The sequence below is a fragment of the Kogia breviceps genome, chromosome 20, assembly GCF_026419965.1.
Source record: "Kogia breviceps isolate mKogBre1 chromosome 20, mKogBre1 haplotype 1, whole genome shotgun sequence".
NCBI lineage: Eukaryota > Metazoa > Chordata > Mammalia > Artiodactyla > Physeteridae > Kogia > Kogia breviceps.
This window is the reverse complement of record NC_081329.1, coordinates 30921933-30948318: the sequence shown is the minus strand read 5'-3', so window position 1 is coordinate 30948318 and position 26386 is coordinate 30921933. Positions and strand designations below refer to the sequence as shown.

The window sequence follows — 26386 nt, the reverse complement described above, 5'->3', positions numbered from 1 at the left end:
TTCGGTGCTGCGTGCGGGCTCTCTCTAGTCGTGGCGAGTGGGGGCGACTCTTCGTTGTGGAGCACGGGCTCTAGGCGCACAGGCTTCAGTAGTTGTGGCACACAGGCTCAGCAGTTGTGGCTCGCAGGCTCTAGAGTGCAGGCTCAGTAGTTGTGGCGCACGGGCTTAGTTGCTCCGCAGCATGTGGGATCTTCCCGGACCAGGGCTCGAACCCGTGTCCCCTGCATTGGCAGGCGGATTCTTAACCACTGCGCCACCAGGGAGGTCCGGCCATTTGGTTTTGACAAGGATTTCATTCCAAGTATCCAAGAAAGAAGAGGGAAGGCACAAGGACACACACACACACACACACACACACACACACACACACACACACACACAGAGACAGCGTAACTGAAGCCTCTTAGATTAACCCAAAGGAAGGCCATTTAGGTTCCTTATAAAGAAAACAGTCAGCCAAACCAGGGCTGTGTCACTTCAGCCACAGCAAGAAGGGAAGACTGTCCATTTCACAGAAGATTGAAACCACGCTAGTGGCAGAAGAATGGTTGACTCTAAAACCCCAGGCTGGCTGGTGGCTCCTGAAGATGCCCTCCCAGGCACCCCCCCTCACCTGCTTCTTCCCTCCCTCACAAGTGCTCGCCGTCCTCCCTCTTTTCAAGTCGGGTCCTGAGTGACACCTCGCGAAACTACACCAAAGGAGTAACGGAGACCAGAGATGATTCCTCTGCAAAACACATTTCCATGTCTTTTCACAGGGAGACAAACAGGGAGTCCCCTTCTGCTTTTGCTATTTCTTCATTCCGTCATTTTTATTTACCTACCTACCTAAAACCTCGCCACTCCCTTGAGTTTTTAGAACAGTTGCTATTCAAAACAGAGCCAGAAAAGAAGAAAACATGATTTCTAAGTTGTTTCAATTGCCTAAATGGCTCTAAAGCTATTGGGTTAATTTATAAAAGTAACATTGTAAGCACTATATGAAGCCCTTCCTTACATTCCAATTCTGTGTCCGGATAAATCCAATTTAGTTCTGCAAGCTTCAAAAATGAAACATCAGAGAGGTCACAGCTACTCCTAGAATACTCACCCACAGGTGTAATCCTTCAGGAACACGAAGATAAACTACTGTCAATAAAACCAATTTAAACTGTACGATGCCCAAGCTCCAGCATTTCAGAAGCAATCGCCTGCGTCTGCAAAATGTAACCCTGACGATGACTGAATTATAACTTAAAAATATTAGGCTCATGAGACTTCTAAAAATAGAAGTATGTTACACAGAGAACCCTCACAGTTTTTCATCTCTGGCTCCAGGTACCTTTATAAAATGCGAAGTCTGATCCTGATGACAGTTTAGAGGAACAATCGTATCACTTTCCCCACCACTGTCACTTAGAGTTCAGCGTACTGTTGCAAACAGTTTACAAAAATGAAATGCAGGCCCGTGTGGGAAAGCGTTCACACAGCAGGCCCGAGGCTCCTGTCCTTAGAAAGGCCTGCTTACAAGGTTGGCCCTTGGCCGGTGTCCGGGAACTTGGCTCGTACAAAACTCCCTAAACCGATGTGAAGCATCTCCTAACTCAACGTGGTTTTGCTGCGGCCGGGCTGTCTGCGTAAACAATGTGATTTATGGCGAACACCTGCTTTCTTTCCGGGAGGCTGGAATTTTAGTGGGCGTGCTAGGCAGACAGTGCCTACCTGACCATCCCCACAATAAAACCCTAAACTCAGACCCAAAAGGGCTTCTCTGGGCAGAAAGCTCTGCAGACAGTCAGCTGTAGTTTTCGCCGTTCGGGAGGGTGTAGCTTGGGTCTCTTTCACACGGACGGCGCAGGAAGACTGCACAACCTTTGCTGTGTCACTGTAAACGCCCCAGACGTAAGTGTGGCCACATGCTGATCCTGTGAGCCCTTCTAGGAAATCACCAAACTACCCCCCCGAAAGGCTTAAAACAAAATATTAGCTCTTACTGGATAAGTATTTTGTGTTTGTTAATTTTTCTAAAGGGAAAAATAGACTGCCCTCATTAAATCCAGCTGACATAATAATAACCTGATGCTGCTAACATACGGGCTTTTCATTATGGAGACACAGCTGTAACTTTTTTCTTTTTGCCATTTAGTTGTTTGTTGCAATTTAGTTTATGGAAAAAGAAGATTTTGGCAACCACAAGGACATGGCTGTCAAACTGTAGATTTAGACAGAACCCAAGAAATAAATCTGCTCTCTGCCAGAGGCAACAAAATAAAGCAGAGCAGACAGCTGGAATATGGGCCTCCACCAAGGAGACTAAGACTTTATTCCTCTAATTCAATCTTAAGAAAAATATAACTTAATAAGACTCATCTCCACTACTTTTAAAATATATACTTTAAAAGATATTGGGAACAAATTGTCACTAATTTTTATTACTGAAACACTGAGCATAATAAACATGAAAATTCAGGTGTTCAAAAGAAGGACATAAGGTTTTAATTTTCTTCTCCAGTAGTGAAAAGAAAAAAAACTATAGAGCTGTACCAAATAGATAAGCGACAAGGATACATTGTACAGCACAGAGAAATATAGCCATTATTTTGTAATAACTTTAAATGGAGTATAATCCATAAAAATATTGAACCACTATGCTGTACATCTGAAACTAATATAATATTGTAAATCAACTACACTTCAATTTAAAAAAACACAGAGCTTCCTGATAACTCTGAGAGAAGAAAACTCTGTTTTCACTACTTTAGAAATACACAGAACTGGGACGTCCCTGGTGGCGCAGTGGTTAAGAATCCGACTGCCGATGCAGGGGACACGGGTTCGAGCCCTGGTCCGGGAAGATCCCACATGCCGCGGAGCAACTAAGCCCATGCGCCACAACTACTGAGCCTGCGCTCTAGAGCCCACAAGCCACAACTACTGAAGCCCACGTGCCACAACTACTGAAGCCTGCGCACGCCTAGAGCCCGTGCTCTGCAACAAGAGAAGCCACCGCAGTGAGAAGCCCGTGCACCGCAAAGAGAAGTAGCCCCCCCGCTCACCGCAACTAGAGAAAGCCCACGCGCAGCAACAAAGACCCAACACGGCCAAATATAAATAAATAAAATAAATAAATTTATTTTTTTAAATCTTTATTAAAAAAGAAGAAATACACAGAACTGAACCAAAGCTGATCCCAAATAAACATGCACCAGCTTGGAAGACCTTCCTTTTTTTTAACCACTCTGATGTTACAAACTGTAGAGAGGATCTGCAACTGGCTTATCCAAATATTTCATTATATGTCTAGAGAAATATGGAAAATGGCCCCAGAGGCATGCTGGGAGATTACACAGAATATGTATGTAGATTACACAGTAGGTCTGATCTTCATCCATCCCACTCGGTAACTATGGGTATCCAACCTCATCCTCCAAATGGAGGCTGTGAATCTAAGAAACAAGAAAAGCCCCCTGGGAAGACAGCAAAGAAACAGACTATGCTTTATGGAAGGAACTTTGAGCCTCTTTCCTTTCAAAAAGAGCAGCTTTCAAGAGCAGGAACCATGGGAGAAACCAGCCATTCTTTCAGACACTTTCTACTGTCACCAGCTTATCTCCCAAGACGAGGGTGACACCACAGCTGCACAGAGATTCCGGGGGGTGGGACTGGAGCACAGCAAGGCCACTCCCAGGTCAGCCCTGAGGCTACAAAGGATGCATTTGCCTCCAGTGAAACCGTTCAAGTCCTATTACTGGACTTGACCGACCAAGGCCGGGTCTGGCCTGTCAGGGAGGCCTGTTCACAGCGTTTAACTGGCCACCCTGGGCGCCTGCTATAGGAGGATGTGGGCATCCTCCCGGTTGAGCTGAGATGAAATGTACGAAATGTCAAGAAAAGACTTTCTATAGAACAGTCACCATTTAATTGAAGATGTAAATTCACAGACAAGCCTCTCACGGAAAATGAGATTCTGAGAATTTTCGCACGGACGTATCCCGGAAAGGCAGAGCCTGGCCTACGACTCTTTTTTTCTTTGATGATAATGGATGCTGAGAAAGTATAAAATGCCATCGTGTACGGCCTCTTGCTGACAGCAAGGATTTTGCCTTTTACTACTCCTTCCTACCCAGCGCCTAGCACAGGGCTTCAAACATAAAAGGCACTCAATAAATGTTCCTGGATGAATGCAATGGGTCTGTTAAAGAGATGAGGTAGTAAAACAAGTCAAATGATTAGACTAAACCACAACGCGCTTTTCCTCCCAAAGTCTCCAGACAAGGTTGGAAGATGCCGAGAGCAGCTGGTGTGGAACCAGCACGACAACCCCATTTTTAAAAAACAGCAAAACAAAACACAAAAAAGCAAATAAGCGAGGCACATAGTGTGTAACTTGCAAGTATAGTTACGGCGTGTGATAGAGTTTGAAATGCAGGATGTGCAGTTGCCGTAGTGTTGGATAAAATCACTAGAGTACTTTTCCCTTCATTTAACGCAAGGAAAAAAGGTTTTACGAGGAAACAAGAAAACGTTCAATACGCTTTACATGTTTAATTCAGTTATACAAATAAATGTATGCAGAAAAAATTAGTAAAGTAGAATATTTACTTTCAATATTTTTACCCAATTTCTATACTCACTGATATTTGTATATCAAATATACCAATATAATAAAATATTTCTTTAAGCATATTTTGATAAATGAGTTAAATATGGCTTTAATGTATGCTTAAGGGGCTGTGTTTCAATATTAAGGTTTGCATTTTTTCCTTCCCCAAAATAACAAAATGCCCACATGTCCATCTCATTCCCACTACAACAATTTTTGTGCAAGTTACTGACCACACACAAATTATTAGACACTATTCTTTCTAATAAGAGCTCTGCCTTTACCTCTGTCGAAGCATTTTGTGAACCTCAACAGAAGTGTTAGAACAACAGTGCCTCATTCACTCTCCACTGAGACAGGAACGCATCACTAAGAATTAGAAGGAGGTCGTAAGGCCTCCTAGAATTTCCTTAACTAAACGTGGCATCAAATCATTTCGAAAATAAACCCTTGGAATATCCTCTCACAATGCACAACAACAGAAATTCTTTAAGAATATAAGTTAAATTCTTTTTTTTTTTTTTTTGTACTACGCGGGCCTCTCACTGTCGTGGCCTCTCCCGTTGCGGAGCACAGGCTCCGGACGCGCAGGCTCAGCGGCCACGGCTCACGGGCCCAGCCGCTCCGCGGCACGCGGGATCTTCCCGGACCGGGGCACGAACCCGCGTCCCCTGCATCGGCAGACGGACTCTCAACCACTGCGCCACCAGGGAAGCCCCAAGTTAAATTCTTTTTTAGTCTACTGAGTTGTAGGGACCTATAGATCATAAATTGGCCCTTCAGGACATGAACAGATATATCTGTACACCAATGTTAATAGCAGGATTATTCACATTAGCCGAAAGAGAGAAATCAGATGTCCACTGACAGATGAACGGATAAGCAAAATGTGGTCTATACACACAACGGACTATATTATTCAGTCTTATAAAGGACGGAAATCCTGACACCTGCGGCAACACGGACGAACCTTGAAGACATTATGCTCGGTGAAATGAGCCAGACATAAAAAGAGACGCTGCATGCTTCCACTTACCTGAGGCACTTAAGAGTATTCAAAGAGACAGAAAGCAGAACAGTGGTCTCCAGAAACTGGCAGGACCGGGAGTTCGTGTTAAATGGGCATCATGCAGCTTCGGTTGAGCGAGGTAACAAGAAAAAGAGTTCTGCAGATGGATGGTGGTGATGATTCCACGACAACATGGATGTAGTTAATGACCGTGAGCTTAAGTGAACTGCACACTTAAAAATGGTTAGGATGATAAATTTTATGTTATGCATATTAACAATAATTTAATTTTTAAAAACTTTAGTTTAAATGACAGTTTGTTTTATATATATATATACATATAAATATACACACACATATATCGATTACCATATTTTTTCAAAAAATACTGTAATATACCAAAGCCTTTGAATTGTGTACATAGTTGTTCTGTACGGTATTAAATTTATATCTCAAGAAAGCTGTCTTAAAACAAGAAGAAATTGGGCTTCCCTGGTGGCGCAGTGGTTGAGAGCCCGCCTGCCGATGCAGGGGACGCGGGTTCGTGCCCCGGTCCGGGAGGATCCCACGTGCCACGGAGCGGCTGGGCCCGTGAGCCATGGCCGCTGAGCCTGCGCGTCCGGAGCCTGTGCTCCGCAACGGGAGAGGCCACAACGGTGAGAGGCCCGCGTACCACAAAAAACAAACAAACAAACAAACAAAAACAAATAAAACAAGAAGAAATTGGCCTTTCCAATGTGACAAATCCCCAATTTAATTCAATCAACCACAACTGCGGGTCCCCCACAGAGACGACGCTGTGCTCGATGAATTCACCCCTACACCGAACGGTGAAGGTAGTTAATTATACACGGCCGGAATCAGGCTGTTTACAGGGACGGGCCAAAGCCTCCATGCTTCTCTCTGCTTGATCTGCCATCTACCCGTTCATCGTGCAATTATTTAGATAGTCCCCCTAAACTGCTAATAAAATGATATCTTAAAAGCCGTCTTGATCTCTACCCAAACTCAGATGAAAACTAAAAACAAACCCAACTGTTCCTTGCAAAGAACTTTAAATCAGCCAAGCTGAGGTCTTGCCACTGTAACTGAGGTCCCTGAATCAGTGTCACGTTAAGGGCCAGGACGCAGGGCGCTCCTGTGGCTTCACAAAGTCCATTAACTGCCAAGATGCTCTTCCCAGAGGGAGCTGACAGCAGCTGAATCATCAGAAGCCTCTTCCCTAGAAATACCTGACAGTGATTTTCCAAAAACATCTTCTGAGAGCTCACCAGTACCTCAAAGGAGAATATCCTGGTATTTTTACACCCAAAATATAACATACAAAAAGACACCTGATGGGCTTCCCTGGTGGCGCAGTGGTTGAGAATCCGCCTGCCGATGCAGGGGACACGGGTTCGTGCCCCGGTCCGGGAAGATCCCACATGCTGCAGAGCGGCTGGGCCCGTGAGCCATGGCCGCTGAGCCTGCGGGTCCGGAGCCTGCGCTCCGCAATGGGAGAGGCCACAACAGTGAGAGGCCCGCGTACCACAAGAAAAAAAAAAAAAAAAAAAAAAAAAGACACCTGGAGTCTTACTCGCTAAAAAATATATATGTTAGCCAACAGATGAAGGTTCTAGATGATGCAACAATAAAAGCACTGTTTTGCCAAAAGTCTACTCATCACTTGTTGGGTTTTTTGAGGCTTTATATAACATGTTTTAAGGTACATGTTTACATAACACGTTTTGGTTATATAACATGTTGAGGGAGAGAAGAAAAATCTTTTATTTATGGTCCAGGCCTGGTCATTTGGGATCAGAATACACTTACATATTTAGAAGAAACAACAGTGTATTCTAGGGACTTTCAACTCACATTAAGAATAATATTTTAAAATTCCTTGGAAAAAGAGACAGATCACTGATATGGAAAATAAATTTTGACTAGTAAATAATTCTCAGAAGTGAAGGAAAGAGCAAAACTTACATAAAAGGCAAACAGCACAAGAAGGGCACCGCCGGACCCCGAGGGACTGGGGTGTGTTTGGGGGGCACCGTGGTAACGGAGGAGGGACAGGGGAAAGCAGCTAAGGTTCTTGGCTCAGTTTCCACCCTGTCCCAAGCATCTTATTACAAAATCCTATGTATGATGTAACACATCGTTCACCCGGACTCTGTGAGGTTAAAAGCCTGAAGATTCTAGAGCTGGAAGGAGACCACTATAGGCTTGTTAAATGTTTAAAATAAATAGTGCATCTGGAGTATATTTCAGCCAAACCACAATCAACACTAATCATTAAACTCAGAAGAGGCAACTTGCCCATTTCACTATAACTGGAATTTTCCTCAAGGAAGGCAAATTTTAATTCCAATGATTCTGGCACCTTTTTCTAATGCTTAATAAATATTAAAGAGTAAATTGAACATCCCATGTGTGAATAATAAAGCTACGTTCTCACAAATTCCAACGTCAAATATCAAACTAACCATGACTCTGAACCCAGGATTCAAAACAAACTAAAAATGTGACCTTTTCAATATATTCCAAAAACTCATTGCTGTTAGTTTTTCTTAAATAAATGTTAATTAATAAAGTATTTTGTGAAATACATGAAAGTTTACATGTGTAAACATACTTTTATGTAAATGGTTTACTTTACTTTTATCAACATAATGCACGCACATAATTTCCAAACTGAATAGCAACACAGGCTCACAATTAAAATGGCAGACCTCTGCCCTCCCATTCTTGAGTCCCAGGAACCAAAGGCAATCACTTCCAACCCTTTTAGCTGTTGTATGGGGTTTCTGTAGTATTTACATTCATATTTTAACAAATATTTTTCAACTGCACCTTCTGATGCGTTTTTACTGTCTCTGGGCTTCCTACTGTAGAAAGTGAGGATTTAGCTCTCTTGCCTTCTACACACACTTCCCAGCAACCCCACCAAATCCTCTCAATTTAACTACATCAGTTTTTGGTTGCAATAACACTCAGCATTTGCAGTACACTATTATGTCTGTTCAAAGCTGAGCCCCATCATAAGAAACTACTACAAGCAACTATATGCCAATAAAACGGATAACCTGGAAGAAATGGACAAATTCTTGGAAAGGTACAACTTTCCAAGATTGAACCAGGAAGAATTATAAAATATAAACAGACCGATCACAGGTAATGAAATTGAAACTGTAATTAGAAATCTTCCAACAAACAGAAGTCTAGGACTAGATGGTTTCCCAGGCGAATTCTATCAAACATTTAGAGAAGAGTTAACACCCAACCTTTTCAAACTCTTCCAAAAAACTGCAGAGGGAGGAAGACTCCCAAACTCGTTCTACGAGGCCACCGTCATCCCAATACCAAAACCAGACAAAGACATCACACAAAAAATTTACAGACCAATATCACTGATGAACACAGACGCAAAAATCCTCAACCAAATACTAGGAAACAGAATCCAACAACACATTAAAAAGATCATACACCATGGTCAAGTGGGATTTATCCCAGGGATGCAAGGATTCTTCAATATATGCAAAACAATCAATGTGATACACCATATTAACAAATTGAAGAGTAAAAACCATATGATCATCTCAATAGATGCAGAAAAAGCTTTTGACAAAATTCAACACCCATTTATGATAAAAACTCTCCAGAAAGTGGGCATAGAAGGAACTTACCTCAACATAATAAAAGCCATATATGACAAACCCACAGCAAACATCATTCTCAATGGTGAAAAACTGAAAGCATTTCTTCTAAGATCAGGAACAAGACAAGGATGTTCACTCTCGCCACTATTATTCAACATAGTATTGGAAGTCCTAGCCACAGCAATCAGAGAAGAAAAAGAAATAAAAGGAATACAAATTGGAAAAGAAGAAGTAAAACTCTCACTGTTTGCCGATGACATGATATTATACATAGAAAATCTAAAAATGCCACCAGAAAACTACTAGAACTAATCAATGAATTTGGTAAGGTTGCAGGATACAAAATTAATGCACAGAAATCTCTTGCATTCCTATACACTAACAACAAAAGATCGGAAAGAGAAATTAAGGAAACAATCCCATTTACCATTGCAACAAAAAGAATAAAACACCTAGGAATAAACCTACCTACGGAGGCAAAAGACCTGTACTCAGAAACTATAAAACACCGATGAAAGAAATCAAAGATTACACAAACAGATGGTGAGATATACCATGTTCCTACACTGGAAAAATCAATATTGTGACAATGACTATACTACCCAAAGCAATCTACAGGTTCAATGCAATCCCTATCAAATTACCAATGGCATTTTTCACAGAACTAGAAAAAGAAATTTTACAATTTGTATGGAAACACAAAAGATCTCAAATAGCCAAAGCAATCTTAAGAAAAAGGAAGCTGGAGGAATCAGGCTCCCTGACTTCAGACTATACTACAAAGCTACAGTAATCAAGACAGTATGGTACTGGCATAAAAACAGAAATATAGATCAGGGGAACAGGATAGAAAGCCCAGAGATAAACCCACGCACATATGGTCACCTTATCTTTGACAAAGGAGGCAAGAATATACAATGGAAAAAGGACAGCCTCTTCAATAAGTGGTGCAGGGAAAACTACACAGCTACATGTAAAAGAATGAAATTAGAACATTACCTAACACCATACACAAAAATAAACCCCAAATGGATTAAAGTCCTAAATGTAAGGCCAGACACTATGAAACTCTTAGAGGAAAACATAGGCAGAACACTCTGTGACATAAATCACAGCCAAGTTCCTTTTTGACCCACCTCCTAGAGTAATGGAAATAAAAACAAAAATAAGCAAATGGGACCTAACGAAATTTAAAAGCTTTTGCACAGCAAAGGAAACCATAATCAAGACAACCCTCAGAATGGGAGAAAATATTTGCAAATGAAGCAACTGACAAAGGATTAATCTCCAAAATATACAAGCAGCTCATGCAGCTCAATATCAAAATAACAACCCAATCCAAAAATGGGCAGAAGACCTAAGTAGACATTTCTCCAAAGAAAACATGCAGATGGCCAACAAATACAGGAAAAGATGCTCAGCATCACTAATCATTAGAGAAATGCAAATCAAAACCACAGTGAGGTATCACCTCACACTGGTCAGTATGGCCATCATCAAAAAATCTACAAACGATAAATCCTGGAAAGGGTGTGGAGAAAAGGGAACCCTCCTGCACTGTTGGGGGGAGTGTAAATTGAGACAGCCACTGTGGAGAAGAGTATGGAAGTTCCTTAATAAACTAAAAGTAGAACTACCATACAACCCAGCAATCCCACTCCTGGGCATATACCCTGAGAAAACCACAATGTTCATTGCAGCACTATTTACAATAGCCAGGATATGGAAGCAACCTAAATGTCCATGAACAGATGAATGGATAAAGAAGATGTGGCACATATATACAATGGAATATTACTCAGCCATAAAAAAAGAATGAAATAAAAGGAACGAAATTTGAGTTATTTGTAGTGAGGTCGATGGACCTAGAGTCTGTCATACAGAGTGAAGTCAGAAAAAGAAAAACACTGTATGGTAGCACATATATATGGAATCTAAAAAAGCGGTACTGATGAACCTAGTGGCAGGACAGGAATAAAGACGCAGATGTAGAGAACAGACTTGAAGACACAGTGGGGGAAGGGGAAGCTGGGATGAACTGAGACAGTAGCACTGACATATATACACTACTCAATGGATAATGGATATGTAAAATGGATAGCTAGTGGGAAGCAGCTGCACAGCACAGGGAGATCAGCTCAGTGCTTTGTGACCACCTAGAGGGGTGGGATAGGGAGGGTGGGAGGGAGACACAAGAGGGAGGGGATATGGGGTATATGTACACGTATAGCTGATTCAATTTGTTATACAGCAGAAACTAACACAATGTTGTAAAGCAATTATACTCCAATAAAGATGTGGGAAAAAAAAGCTGAGCTCCATGATGTACTATAATTATATTTCTTTTATTGTGCAACCTTTTGTTTTTCCTAATGTTAATAATTACCTCCATTTTCCATTTGATTGATTTTTTTCAGGTCTCTAACACTCATTCCCCCCATTCTCTAGTACAGAACCAGAATTCTCATCTCATCAAAGGTAAACACACTAGGTGATCTCTCTGATTTGCTGCTGTTTCCTTCTCTCTCGCCTTTCCATCCCCGTCTGATCTGGAAAGGCTGTTTTCCAGGCCTCACGCAGGTGCTACGCAGGTGTCACCTGGAACATGCCTTCTCCTCCCATCAGGGAACTTCCTTCCCTTTCCCCTGCTCCCCGCACAGTGTTTGGTATGTTCCTGTAAGGAAGTCCCCTTCACTTCCTCCAGGGACTAACCAAGAAAGAGTCATGGGAGGCCAAGTTTTGAGACCTTTCACGTCCGTCTGAAAATAGCCTTATTCTACTCTTGCATTTGGCTAACAATCCAGCCAGTTCCAGGATTCCAGACTGGAGGCTATTTTCCCTCAAATTTGGGGATAAAGCTCTATTTCTTCTACATTGCACTACTGCAGTTGAGAAGTCAGGTTCCTGAACCTTTGTATGTGACCTCCTTTTTCTCTCTGTTAAAACTTGTAGCAAAAATGTCTGTTATTCACAGACTTTATCAAATATGCTTTGGAATTGGTCCTTTGTTATATATTGCACTTAATGTACCCCTTCTCTGTGGAAATTTATGTCCTTCAAGTTTGAAAGAGTATTCCATATCATTCTCCTTTAATTTTGTTTTCCGCATTTTTGTTTTCTTTCTAAACCTCTTACTAATCAGATTTGGGGCTTCCTAAAAGGAGCCTCTCATTTCCTCCTCTTTTCTCTCATGTTTTCTGTTGTCTCTCATGTTTTTCTGTTGTCACTGAGTTTTTAATTTCTGCTATCTATTTCCAAGCCCTCTCTCACAGATGCAATACCTTCTCTAACCTCTCAAAGAATACCAGTTATGGTTTGTTGACCTCTTCCTCCTCTCTGCATTTCTCTCTGTTTTCCCTGACTGTGTATTTGTTTTGGTCCCATGCGTCCGTGTTAGAGATGACCCTCAATGCGTGGTGATCCTTGGCTGTGCCCGTGGGACCCAAAAAAGGTGAACTTATGTCTTATCTCCTCAACTGGTCAGTTTCCCAGAGAAGAACCTTCTAGTCCTCTAATCCAGGGATGGAGGGATACAAGCCTGGTTGTCAGAGCTCTGGGTGCCCAAAAGGGAGGTGGCGCCTTTCTACAAGTAGACGTTTACATAACACTCCTATTTTCTCCAAAGTGTCTCACCTGCACTCTCACCTGTATCTGTTGTTTCCAAGTCCAGCGCGTCTCTGCTCTAATTTCTCCAGACAATATACCTAACCAGGGGTGTCTGTCCAGCAGCCTGGGGAGAGAGGGAGTCCGACTACTCCTTACCTGGGTTCCCACCGTCCCCAGTGCCAAACTCTCCCTCACCTGCCCCCTCTGTACAGCTTGGGGGGCCAACTGCAGAGCCTCTGGGTCCCCAACCACAGTCACTCTCCCTAGGCTGCTTCCCTCCCTGTGGGCACCTGGCTCTCAGCCTCCTCCCCTCTGCCAATTCAACTCCCACCCATCCAAACCTCCCTGTCAAGCCTCCAAACTTTTGTCGACACTCCTCACCCACCAAGCCTCATCTCCCAACTTCCTTGTCCGAGTGGATTTATGCCTTTCTGATTTGCTGCCTAATCTGGGTAATCTTAGGAAGCAGAGATAAACAATTGTGTTCAAACTGCCATGTAGAGCCTTCAGTCCAAAAATCTTTTTAATCATGAAAAAAAAAAACCTCAGCTTAGAAGTCTCGGTTAGAGAACTCTCTAAATAGAGTGACACCCTCATTGGTTAACGAGGGTATGACCAAACGGTCATACGTTGGCAAAAGTATTAGGTTCAATTTTTGAGTCTATAAATCACAATTTATAGAGGATATGGAGAGAATTTACATGGGGAAGAAACAGTAGTTAGAGAAGTTGGAAGCTGGCTTAAGAGAAAGAGCTAAACAAACAGATTATACCACAAAGAGAAGGATGGTGTAGGATTTAGCAATGGCCATCAGGCAGGTGAAGGATTATTACAGACACAAGATGCTTGGCCCAATTTCTCTGTTTCCATTTGAAACCGAGTAAGAAAATGCACTTAAGACATAGCATAAGGAAAATTCACTGACAGTGAAGTATATTAAACATTACCAGGGGAGGGTGTGGAATTTTATTTTCTGGAATTATATTAAAAGCGAGAATAGTCCACTTCTTCGAGGTAAAATGCACTAGATGACCTCTTAAATTTCTTCCAGCTGCATGTTTCTTTTCTTTCCATTAGACCTGCATGCAGAAAATAATCACTGCTATTTCAAGCTCTTTATTTTTATTGCTAATAGAAACATTCTTCTGGGAATAAGAAAGATTATTTTTAAAGCTAATTCAGTTCAATTTCAAGATTCATACTTGCAAGTTCCAATAATTTTGTAGCGAAATTAAAGACTGACTTTCTACAGTCAGTAGACTGTCTTATTACATAAGACAGAAAAAGCACTAACCACAAATATTGATTACACCACAATAAAAATATTTGTTTATTAAAAGATACACCAAAGGAAGTAAAGAGGCAAGTCACAGAGTGGCAAAAGCTGTTTGTAACACATAAAACTGACAGATAATTTGAACCCAAAACACATTTTTAAAAAACTCTACAGGAGCTTCCCTGGTGGCGCAGTGGTTGAGAGTCCGCCTGCCGATGCAGGGGACACGGGATTCGTGCCCCGGTCCGGGAGGATCCCAGGTGCCGCGGAGCGGCTGAGCCCATGAGCCATGGCCGCTGAGCCTGCGCGTCCGGAGCCTGTGCTCCGCAACGGGAGAGGCCACGGCAGTGAGAGGCCCGCGCACCGCAAAAAAAACCCAAAAAAACAAAAACCCCCAGCCATCAGGAATGTCTATGCTGTGGTGTGTTTTTCCCTCAAAAATAAGAACAACAATAACACTGAAAGTTACAATGAGAAGCAATAACAACATCTGGCGTTAACAGACTGCATGAAAAGGAATACTTCATTAGTGAAGAAATCCTGATTGAGTATGTGTTCCTTGTATTTTATTAGAAGAAGGAAAAAAACAGCTGGCAATCAGCATCCACGAAACCTAACGGATCTGCCTTTGGCATCAATTCAGAGTCAAGACTCAGTGTCACTGAACCAGAGCGAGGGACACCGCCTTCCAAGAGCACTGTCCTCTGGTCCGTTTCATGAGCTGGCACCACTGGCCCACTGCATTGTTGGCACTGTTCTGTATGCAAACTCCTCTCTGCTGTGAAGAGGCACAACTAATAGATTCTCTCCTTCTTCCAGGATAATTTCTTCAGGGCCAACACGCCCAGCTACAACAGCCGTATTAATGCCCCATCTATCTTGAAGCAAATCTAACCTCAGAAAGACTTAGCAATTTTCAGGTCAATGCAGAGATTAAAGGAAAACATGACGAAGTTTTCAGGTGTAAACTGAAACTGAACCAGGTGCAGGCATTTACAGTCAATCCCACGCCAAGTTAGTGACACCTGTGGGCAGGTGGGCTGTAAACAAACCTTCCCTCACCGCAGATGAGAAGGATGTCTGCCCAGCAAACAGCCTGAAGCCTTGACTCAAAAACACCCCTGAGAAAGAAGAGCAAAAGCACATTCCGGCAAAGCATTCTAAGGAGGGGTAGTCGGGTGGAAGGGAACAGGCAGACCTGTAAGCGGCCTGGATTCCCCCCTGTATCCCACACCCAATTCTCCTGCCAACCTCGCTGCTGACCCTTTAAAATATATCAAGAAGTCATCGCACTGTCTCTCTCGCTCACTGCTCCTGGTTTCGCGCCATCAAACTGCAGCCACCTCCCCTCCCCACCAAGCCCTCTTCCATCCTGGTCTCTCTTCAGACGTTTCTACAGCAGCCGGAGGGCACCCTTCAAACCTGCAGTCAGACGGCGTCATTTCCCTGCTCAAAACTGCAAGGCCTTCCGGACCACGGGCTCACTCCCTCATTTCAAAGGTCACCTCCTCAGCGAGACTTTTCTTGACCGCCCTTCTCAACAGCAACCCTGTCATCTTCACTTCCAGCCCCCACTTCACTTCTCTTCTTCTCACCTCTCCACACCTGTCACTTTATCACAGGGCTCTTTGCCACTGCCTGTCTCCTACTCTGGAATATAAAATCCTGGGAGGAAGGGAAGGACTTTGTTCACCACCGTATCCCCGGCGTATAGAACAATTTCTCACACCTAATAGGTTCTCAGGAAATGTGTGTTGAATAAAGGAATGAAGAAACAAACAAACAAATTTAGTCCCAACTCTACTAAATAGGCACATCACTGGTCTCACCTCTGGGATGAGGAAGTTATACTGCATGGTCGCTGACGTCTCCTCTTATTCTAAGACGCTCATATTTCCTTCATCAGCTCATCGCCACCATGAAACAGCAGGAAGCTACCATCCGATTAGTATGTATCATGTTTGCAGGTGTTCGCGAAAAGTACCTGTTAGCACACTCTCCTTTTCTATGGATTCGGGGTTCCTTAACATCCGATTTGTTTCAATTGTCAGTAATATCCGTTTATACATATATACTCACCTGCACAGCCACTCCAGGGAGATAGGAACCCTTTTCTCATGCTGGCTACTTAGCTCTTTGTCCTCCCCAATACTATCTCAGGAATTTGGCACCTTACATGGTAAAAGATGTGATTATGTTAATGATCTTGACAGGAGGTGCTTTCCTGAATTATCTGGTTGGACCCTAAATGCAAACCCATGTACCCTTAGATGAGAGAGGTACAGGGACGCTGACAGAAGCGGGGAAGGCAATGTGGTCACGGAAGCAGGGGCTGGAACGAGGTGGCCAACAACCAGCAGATGCTACAAGAGGCAAAGACCAGACCCCCCCGGAGCCTTCAGAGGGAGCACAGCCCTGCCAGCACCTTTCTTTTAGACTTCCAGCCTCCAGAACTGTGAGACAATACATTGCTATTGTTTCAAGCTTTCAGTTTGTGGTCATTTCACAACATTTGTTACAGTGGTGGCTTGATTGACCATTACGATGTGCTAGACACTATGAAAAGCAGGGCACAAGAAGTTTGATAGCTATCCAAAAGAAGTTTTTGTTTTCAAGTGAATAAGTTTTGACATTTACATTTTAAAGAAGTATAATTGAACTATATTCAATTTCCATTTGCAGGACAGATCTAGAATATGGTGCTCTGCTCTTCTCATGATTTGATGCCAAACGCTTGATCTCTGTAAGGCAGTTTTCCACCTGAAAATACAAGACTAAAATTCTTGACCCCCTCAAGGTCATAAGGATAATGAGAAAAAAGATGATGACAGACAACCCCTCAAAGATTCAGAGTCTTAGAGCTACAGTAGCCCTAGAGGAGAATTTAGCGCCAACCTCGATCCAGGGAGGGGAACATAACAACTCACGGGGTGAGGCCCTTGCCCTGCGAGAGCCAGGAGACCCCAGGTACCTTGACTCTGCCAAGAGCCCTTTGGCCTGATGAGGGGAAAAGTAACAAAACAAAAACCCAAAATGTATTCTGAGGATAATGAGCCAGGCCCTACACAGAACCTGCACCAAAAGGAGGTGTCAGGCGATTGTAAACATCAATTCTTCCAGCATCAGTTAGCCAAGAAAGAGATTGAAAGGATCTGCCTGGAACCCATCCCAGGTAATAAACAATCCAAAAGGTCACATCTTAATGAGTGTCGGTCAGCACTGCCATCTTCCCATTAAAGAGACAGTGTGATAGAGATAAAGTGTGCGATAAAACTCACACCCAAACAGGTTAAAAATTCTTAACAACTGAGAATAGGAGGCAGCTTCTTTAATTTGATGAAGGGTATTTACAAAAACCCTCCAACAGGCATCAGACCTAACAGTGAAATGATAAAAGTTTTCCCTTCAGGATCAGGAATAAGATACGGATGCCCACCACCACTACTTCCGTTCAACACTGTACTCAAGATCTCAGCCTATGCAGTAAGGCAAGAAAAAGTAATAAAAATGATAAGGGATGGAAACGAAGAAATAAAAGTGTCATTATTTACTGATGTGTGATTATATATGTCAAAAATCCAAAAGAAAGCACAGATGAAATATTAGAATTAATAAGCGTGTTTAACAATGTTGCTAGATACAAAATTCAGTATGTAAAAATAAACTGTATTTCAATATATCAGCACAAAGGGTCAGAAAACAAAATATTTAAAAGACACCACTGACTACATAATCAGAAAGAAAAAGTATCTAGAAAGGGGTTTAACAAAAGATGTGCAAAACCTATACAAGGAAAATTATCAAGTTTACTGAGTTTTCTAAAAGTAACTCAAGTGTGTACATAGGTTTTAGTCATAACAAATGAAAGAAAAATAAATTGGATATGATTATCACCATTTCTTCTCATTCAAAATTGGTTTTTGAAATCTAGAGGTATCTTGATGCATTAAATAAGAATTTTGATCAGACAGGTACAATGTAGGTTCTGATTGTGGACCAGAAAGACTTCTTATCATTATCCCATGTTTTAAGTAAACATTGAAGAAACATTTGAATTACCATACTTTTCCACACTAAATACTATATTAACTGTGAAAAACAAAAGGACTTTAAGTCCTTTAATTTTACAATGAATATACAGAAAAGTCTATTGGAATATAAGATCTAAAGTGACTTTAACACATATCTAAAGATATGTATAAAATTTTAACACATCTGAGATTCTACTCCATCTACTCTATCCCAATCCATTTAGAATCAGTGGTCCAAACCAATGGATATATAATGGGGCCAGTTCATCCTTTAATGGGAATTATTTGAAATTTCTGCCTTAATTTTTAGTTATTCCCCTGTTAGAGCTACCTTTAAATGTAGGTGGAATGGATAGCTTTCCTCAATGTGATATTTATAAAGCAGACTTCTCAAAATTCTCCATTAGCCTGAAAACATCAAAAATCCAAGCATCAATGGTAATTCCTTTGAGCTAAGACACTATGCCTCCTGGGATCCATTTTTAAAAGAAAAATACTTCTTGGAGGAGGTAATATATATGAGTCATTATCCAATTTTAATACAAAACTTAATTTACCTGACTCATAAGCAAGATTTTGGGGAATCGAATCTGACAATGCACAGGAGAAAGGCACAGTACTTTTAGGGAGTACATAGTGCTACCATTAGCCAGATGGGCTGGCACAGTGAGGTATGCTGGAAAGTACAAAGTTGACAACATTACAGTGCTAAGGGAAAAATGAAAAGATGCCAGAGATGAGCATAATGCACTTGACAATGTAGCTGAGGACACAGTCCTGCTGTCAAGATGTGTTTGAATGACTTGAATATGGCACTTATTCACATCCTGACTTGCAGTGCTGATGGCCTGCTCTCTACAACACCCCCGTGGAATATGGTAAACCCATGAAAGCAGGGGTTATGTTTTATTCTCTTACAGACCCTAAGGCACAATAAAGCCCTCAATAATACTCAGTAATAGCATTCGGTGAATTGAAAATTCATTTAAAAGCAAGTAACTTAGCTCTGGGGATATAAAAATTATATGTTTAAATTAGAAATAGCATTTTTTTAAATGTTAAAAGTTGGCTGCTGACAAAACCAAGTGTTGACAAAGATGTAGAGCAACTGGAACTCACAAACAATGCTGGTGGGAGTCTACACTGACACCACCAATTTGGAAAATTGTTTATTAGTGAGTTCTAAAGATACACAGAGGCTCTGTGATCCAGTAATTCAAGAATAGATGTGTCCACCAGAGCTTTATGGACACAAATTGCCCATCAACAGTAAAATGATAAATAAATTGCTGTATATTCCTACAATTGAACACTACACAGAAACAAACAAGAAGAAACCATTGCATCCATCTCACACAGTGAAAGAAGCCAGACGCAAAGGAACACAGACCTTATGATGCCACTTACCTGAAGCTCAAAAACAGGCAAAACTAATCCAAGATGCTAGATTAGATCAGAGGTCAGAATGGCAGTTATCTTTGGGTGCAGGGGTATTAAGTGTGAGAGAGGGGTGGACAGGGAGCCTCTCTGGTGCTAGACATGTCCTAAATCTTGATCTGTGTGGTGATCTGTGTGGGTATATCTGTATGTAAAACTTCATTGAGTTGCACACTTAAGATTTGTGTACTTTATATAAATTATACCTCATCCAAATGGTAAGTAAGAAAAAATGGTGGCTGTTTATCAATGTTTAATATTTGTTTTAATCACTTTAATTATGAGAAGCCAATTTTCTTTAAACATATTTCTGATGTTGGCAATACTTTGAACATCTAAACACTTGGAAGGAACTTTTAGCCAATAAAATAAAGAACAGGACTCTCTCCCAACTCAGATATTTAAGCGGTTCTAACTGTCTCAATAGTTAGGTCCTCATTAACATCTCAAAGAAGCCCTAATCAAAATCCAGACATCAACGGAGAGCAGGAGGTAATGCGGACAGACACTGAGAAGCGTCTCCAGCTTTGCAACTGGAGGCCCCAGGGTCCCAGAGCACGGCTCTTGCTACCCCTGAGGACTCTCCTAATGTAATAAGATGTGTACAGAGACACCTCTGATCCCTGAAACTCTACATCTGAGATGCACAGAACACTCACTGGCCAGACCCTCTGTCTTATATGAGCCAGTCGCCAGCCAAAGACCTGTTAGTCAGGAAGTTACAGAAACTAGAGCAGGAGAATTACTGCTGCCATGAGCCTGGTGTGTCTATGGTGGAAAGACAAAGGCAGCGGAAAGCAGACAGAAATCAGAACCAGGGAAAGGGTCGCTGTTAGCCGCCACCTCTTTCTCACTGACTGATGTGGCTACAATGGCATTTGCGTGAAAAAGGCGCTAAACATACTTTAAGTTAATGATTAAACATAAAGGAGTTGTTATTGTTGTTTAAGAAACTCCAGATGAAAATACCCAACATTTGCGAAAAAAATAATATTGAAAAGCCACAGAGAAAAGCATTAACTTCAGCTTCCACAGCCAAAAGCCCATGGAAAATGGCCTCGGCTATTTCAGCCACTGACTTTCAGAGCTTTCGAGCAAACCTACAGGCCATCAGCAAAATGGAAAGGAGACCTCTGCCCTTTTTGCTACTAGAACTGGCTACCTGAAAAGCTAACGTATGATACCTCTGAAGTCTATGAAGATGCTGTTAAGTTTTCAGTGGGGTCTAGATGGATAAGTTGGATTCATTTCAAAATATTTCGATTAAAACTGCCAGCCTCGTTTTCATCAACGAAAAAGTCATCACATCATTTTTTCCCTCTAGCCGACCTCCCACTTGAATGGGAAACACACTCATCATGTATCAGCTCATAATTGTGTATTTTAAACGGCTACAGAAAATCATCCAGCATCACGTGTCTTCTTCATACTGAAAACAGGAAAATCTGCCAATCACTGGAAAAATGTCAGCAACAACAAAAATGTAAATACTTCCCCTTAAAATATTATCGAGTCACTTCCCCAAAAGACGTACATGTTTATCCATCTATAAAAGTTCATCTCCCCTAATGAAAGGGATGAAAAGTTTAAAATTCACACCATTTTTCTCCTTTTCTTGTCATTCTTCATGGATATGAGGCAGTGAGAGAAGAGTAGTATTTTAGGCTTAACACTGATTCTAAGAAAAAAAATCACAGTCATTTTCCGAACAGGTTAACACAGGAAGTCAAGAAAGCAAAAGCAACAAGATTCAAGAGTCCCTTCTGGGAAACTAGCCTTAAGAATGGTTTAGGCTCAAATAGCAAATGCTTCTTTGACCAGCAAAAGAATCACTTTCTGTGTGCACACTATTCACAAAGTAAAAGTTTAAATTCAGCCAAAATAATAAATTATTTCAGCAGTTCAACTTAATTCTATTTACCCAACTACAGATAAATAAACTTACCCTTTGGGTGGGTAATTTGCAAGGCACACTTCTTATGCAAAAGGGAGGAAACTGGATAGCAAATGCTAAAAATGGCATTTCATAAGGACTATTAAATGTTTACACACTTAATGTTTTATTAATCGGGCCACTTGTGACAATTCAAGCTTTTCATGGATGTCCATGAAAGACAAAAGACACTACTTTTCATTTTGTTCCAGTTAAGGTAAATAACCTGGAATGAAATATAATTGTGCACTTTCTCTAGAAAACTGCCATGGCCCTAAAAATCATATTCAGAAAAGAAGACAATACAAGGGAATCCATGTCAAAACTGTATGCGTCGGGCTTCCTTGGTGGCGCAGTGGTTGAGAGTCCGCCTGCCGATGCGGGGGACACGGGTTCGTGCCCCGGTCCGGGAAGAACCCACGTGCCGCGGAGCGGCTGGGCCCGTGAGCCATGGTCGCTGAGCCTGCGCGTCCGGAGCGTGTGCTCCGCAACGGGAGAGGCCACAGCAGTGAGAGGCCCGCGTACCGCAAAAAAAAAAAAAAAAAACTGTATGGTATGCGTAAAAAAAAAACAAACAAACAAAACAAAAAACTATGCTTTTCCACTCATGGAAATGACATCAAATGAGAACTACACAGAGGACAGAGGATGAAATTAACAGAGAGCGGGTTGGCGCTCCCACCAGCAGATCATTTAAAAGGATACGCTCCCTTGGCTGCTCTTCAGAGGTTTAACTCCGATTCAAGACATGACAAAGATGAAGTCAGCTTGGTTTATACTCTCCTCACCCAGCCCAACCCAGAAAATTAGTTCCCACCCACTCCACCCAAATACACACTGTCTGAGCGACCAGCATGCTGGACGGGCACAACCAGAGAACGTGATCAAGACACAACGGACGTAGAGAACAGGCTGGTGGTTGCCAAGGGGGAGGGGGCTGGGGGAGGGATGGCGTGGGAGGCTGGGGTGACCAGATGTAAGCTTTTATGTAGAGAATGGATTAACAACAAGGTCCTACTGTGTATACCAGGGAACTATATTCAATAACTTACGATAAACCATAATGGAAAAAAATATTTAAAAAAAGAATGTATATATGTGTATAACTGAATCACTTTCCTGTACAGCAGCAGAAATTAACTTTAATAGGCTCAACTGATTAACAACCAATGGTTTTATTTTTTCCAGTAACTGTGAGCTGCACACTGTGCCCCCTTCCCCTTGGGAAGTGAGTGACTTTTATTCTCAGTCCATTCCCAAACGTTTTAGTCTCCTCTGCTTATTAAAAGATGAATAACATTAATATTAATAATATTTAATATTGATATATTAAAATAACCACCTATGAAGTACCTTGTCTAAAAATAACTGAACCTGAATCTAGTCAAGTTTCTAAATATACCTACCAGCTTACAGGTAATACCAAGGATAGAGAAACAAGTTAATTGTCACCAAGAGGAATCAGTCAAGAGGGTGAAATGTTCTACAGGACAAATGAACCTGCTTCTCCATCAGTCAATGTCAGGAAGAAAAATGAGAGAGTTCATTAGGGGAATAACAACATAATAAAAGAGACATAAAACACAGGGACCAAATGCAAAATGTGGGCCTTGTTTATATACAAATTTGAAAAGCAACTGTGAAATGATCCCTTTGAAATAACTGGGGAAATCTGAGTGTGAGTTGGGTGTTATATAATATTAAGTAAGGAATTCATATTAATTTTGTCACAAACCATAACGGCATAATGGTTTTGCAAAAAAAAAAAAAGTCCTCGTATGCTAGAAATATACACAAGAGCATTTACACGTGAAATGACATAATGGCTAAGATTTGCTTTAAAATATTCTCACAAAAAATTTTTTAATAAAGTTAAAGTGGGGAAGGAGAGAAGAAACAAGATGGCCAAAATGCTGGTACCTGTTGAGACTGGGTAATGGGTTCATGAAAGTTCATTATATCCTACTTTTGTGTATATTTCAATATGTTCACAATAAAAGGTTTTTTTTTTTTAAGTCCATGCAACCTCTCAATGTCACGTTCAATTCTAAGATTTCCCTCCTCTCTGTAAAGCAGGCCAAGCTGTTGGTCCTAATGGCTGAGGAGGGAAGAGGTGGGTAGACAGAAGGTAGAGGAAGGGGTAGTCTGTTCCCCACATCCCTCCCTCTTTCCTGCACCCGCTCCTCTGGCCGCAGAGCAGAGAGGCTGGGGGGGAGCTCTTCCCTTCGTGGTTAGTTGCTTCCGTGTTGGTATCCCATTCTTTTACACGATGGACACAGAGGGATGGGTGGAGGCCCCAGCAAGGCTTGCTGGCAGGGCTCAATCCCGAGCAGTACCTGGGCATCGACGGTGTTAGATCCGACCGCACCTTCCAGTTGAAGCCCCACCAGCACCATCATGCCACCCTGCGCGGAGACGAGAGCCTTCTCTCCACGCCTGTGACAGCCCAAGCCAGTCTCCCCTCTGTGGGCCAGGACGTGGGCCTGCTCATGGTGGGAGCCTGCCTGCATATTTCTCAGGGATCCCGAACTCGAGGGGGCTGTCTTGTGTCCTCTGCATGTTACCCCGCCACACCCTCTGTCATCAATGCTGTGCTCTGTGCTCCATCAGCCCCGGGGCAGGTCAGCAGGTCCGGTAGCCCAGCAGACATCCAGTAAGATAGCGCACACGCAGCCTTCACTTCTTGGAGACCCCAGGAATTTTATGAGCAACCCTCTTGCCCCTCCTCCGCCTCAGCTCAGAAGCATGGTACCCTCCCAGCCCCCTTAGCCTCTCCGCTCTCCTTTGGCAGACTCACAAAGGGTGTCCCCAGAAGTCCCTCTTCTTATCTGTCACTGGTAGAAGTTGGACAAACTAGTGTCCCTTTTTTAAAAAAAAATTATTTTATTATTTGTTTATTTTATTTTTGGCTGCATTGGGTTGGGTCTTCGTTGCTGCGCGCGGGCTTTCTCTAGTTGCGGCAAGCGGGCTACTCTTTGTTGAGGTGCGCAGGCTTCTCGTTGTGGTGGCAACGCTTCTCTTGTTGCGGAGCATGGGCTCTAGGCTCGCAGCCTCAGTAGTTGTGGCTCGCAGGCTCTAGAGCACAGGCTCAGTAGCTGTGGCCCACGGGCTCTAGAGCGCCGGCTCAGTAGCTGTGGCTCGCGGGCTCTAGAGTGCAGGCTCAGTAGTTGTGGCACACGGGCTTAGCTGCTCCGCGGCATGTGGGATCTTCCCAGACCAGGGCTCGAACCCGTGTCCCCTGCACTGGCAAGTGGATTCTTAACCACTGCGCCACCAGGGAAGACCCCAGTGTCCCTTCCTGCACATGGAAATCAACTGGGGGTGTACTGCGCCTTGGAGAACTTAGAACTTGTTCTCAACAGGACACTAGCTCTACTGTTGGGGCTGGGGGGTGCGGCACAAAAGATCTCAGCCAGCACCTCCCACTGCCCTGCTGCAGCTATTAGACATCAGGCAACGAGAATATGAAGGCAAATGAGACCCGCCACACTGGCCTTGACATCACAGGGAGTGAATGTGGGCACAGGACCTGACACTTCCCGGGGCTCTGCCTTGAGTAAGACTCTGGAGCCTTGTGAAGACTTTGCCCCTGTCACCAGGAAAGGAGAGGTGGCCAAGATGACTCCCTGACCCGGAGCCCTGGAGGCCAGTGAAGGAAACTCCTGGCATCCTGTGAGCCCAGCCCTCTGCCACAGCTGATTCAAAAGTGAAGAGCCCACTGGCGTGGGCCCTGTAGGTGTGCTTCCCTGAATGGAGTGGTGGAAAACACAGCCGACAGAGCGGTGCAGGGTCCAGATCAGGTGGACCTGATCAGGTGGTGTGCACAGCCCATGCCCAACTCACAATGTAGCAGGCGGGCTGTAGACGCTGCCCTGAGATTCTACTCCCCCTAGCTGTTCACCCTGACACTGGCATTCAGGATGACAATTTATCACAATTTCTAATATTATCTCTCCCAAAAGCCCAGTCCTATTATGAGAGCTAGTCCAGCCCCTGGCCACCAAGAGACCTAGGATAAGCCAATGCAGTGGACACCTGCCATGCCCTGGGCTTTGTGTACACCCCTCCTTTACTTAGGAATCAACCCTATGATCCTGCTGCCTCAAGGAAGACATTTATTTTTCCAGGATCTCTTGCATTTAGGGCGAACCATCACCCTGGATTTTAACTTAAAAAATTAACTATTACTTAAGTCACTGTATTTGGGGATAGCTTAGCCCAGTCTCTAATACTCACACAAAATGAAAAGAGTCTGTTCTACAGGACTGCAGACCCTACCACCTCTGTGCCGTCCATAAATTTACATTTGAGTGTGCGTGTGAATACTGACGCACAGCCGGGTTTTTCAGAACAGCATCGGCCCTGGTGTCTCTGTCTTCTCACCTCTCAGCCCCTCAGTCTGGCTGCTGCATCCACCACTCCACTCACACTGACCCTCCTGAGGTCGCAGCTCCTTTACAAAGCCCTGATTGCCAAATGCCTTAGGAGTCAGGTCAACAGAAACACACCCGCCTGAACTCCAGCCCAATCATCGTGATCACTGACTGTACCTAGATGAATAGATTTACTCCACTGCCCGGCAGAAAGAAATTAAGTCTTCTCTGGAGGAAGGTAATAGCATCCAGAGACCCTACGATTTTCATATACAATGTCAGATCCTTAAAGAAAAATTACAAAGCACAAGAAGAGACAAGAACAAATGACCAAAAACTGAAGAGAAAGGACAGATAATATATACACTCGAGGTGTACTATCTAGGGGATATACTATCATTATCAAAAAGGAATTTTGATATAATTATAATTGCTATGTGCTAGAAAACATAGATTAAAGATGATGAATTTTATCAGATACCTGGAATCTATGTAAAA

General features: G+C 42.7%; 1 protein-coding gene across 10 annotated transcripts in view; it reads right to left on the bottom strand.

The window, feature by feature from the left end:
* CSGALNACT1 (chondroitin sulfate N-acetylgalactosaminyltransferase 1) overlaps positions 1-26386 on the bottom strand; it is a 292946-nt gene that overhangs the window by 110307 nt on the left and 156253 nt on the right. For 2 of the 10 annotated variants that reach the window (XM_067022822.1, XM_067022823.1), the window contains exon 3: positions 13786-13917. The exons of the other annotated variants lie outside the window; for them this stretch is intronic. The gene's annotated coding sequence lies outside the window, so the exon portion shown is untranslated. The remainder of the gene's footprint in view (positions 1-13785; positions 13918-26386) is intronic. 10 annotated transcript variants of the gene reach the window in all.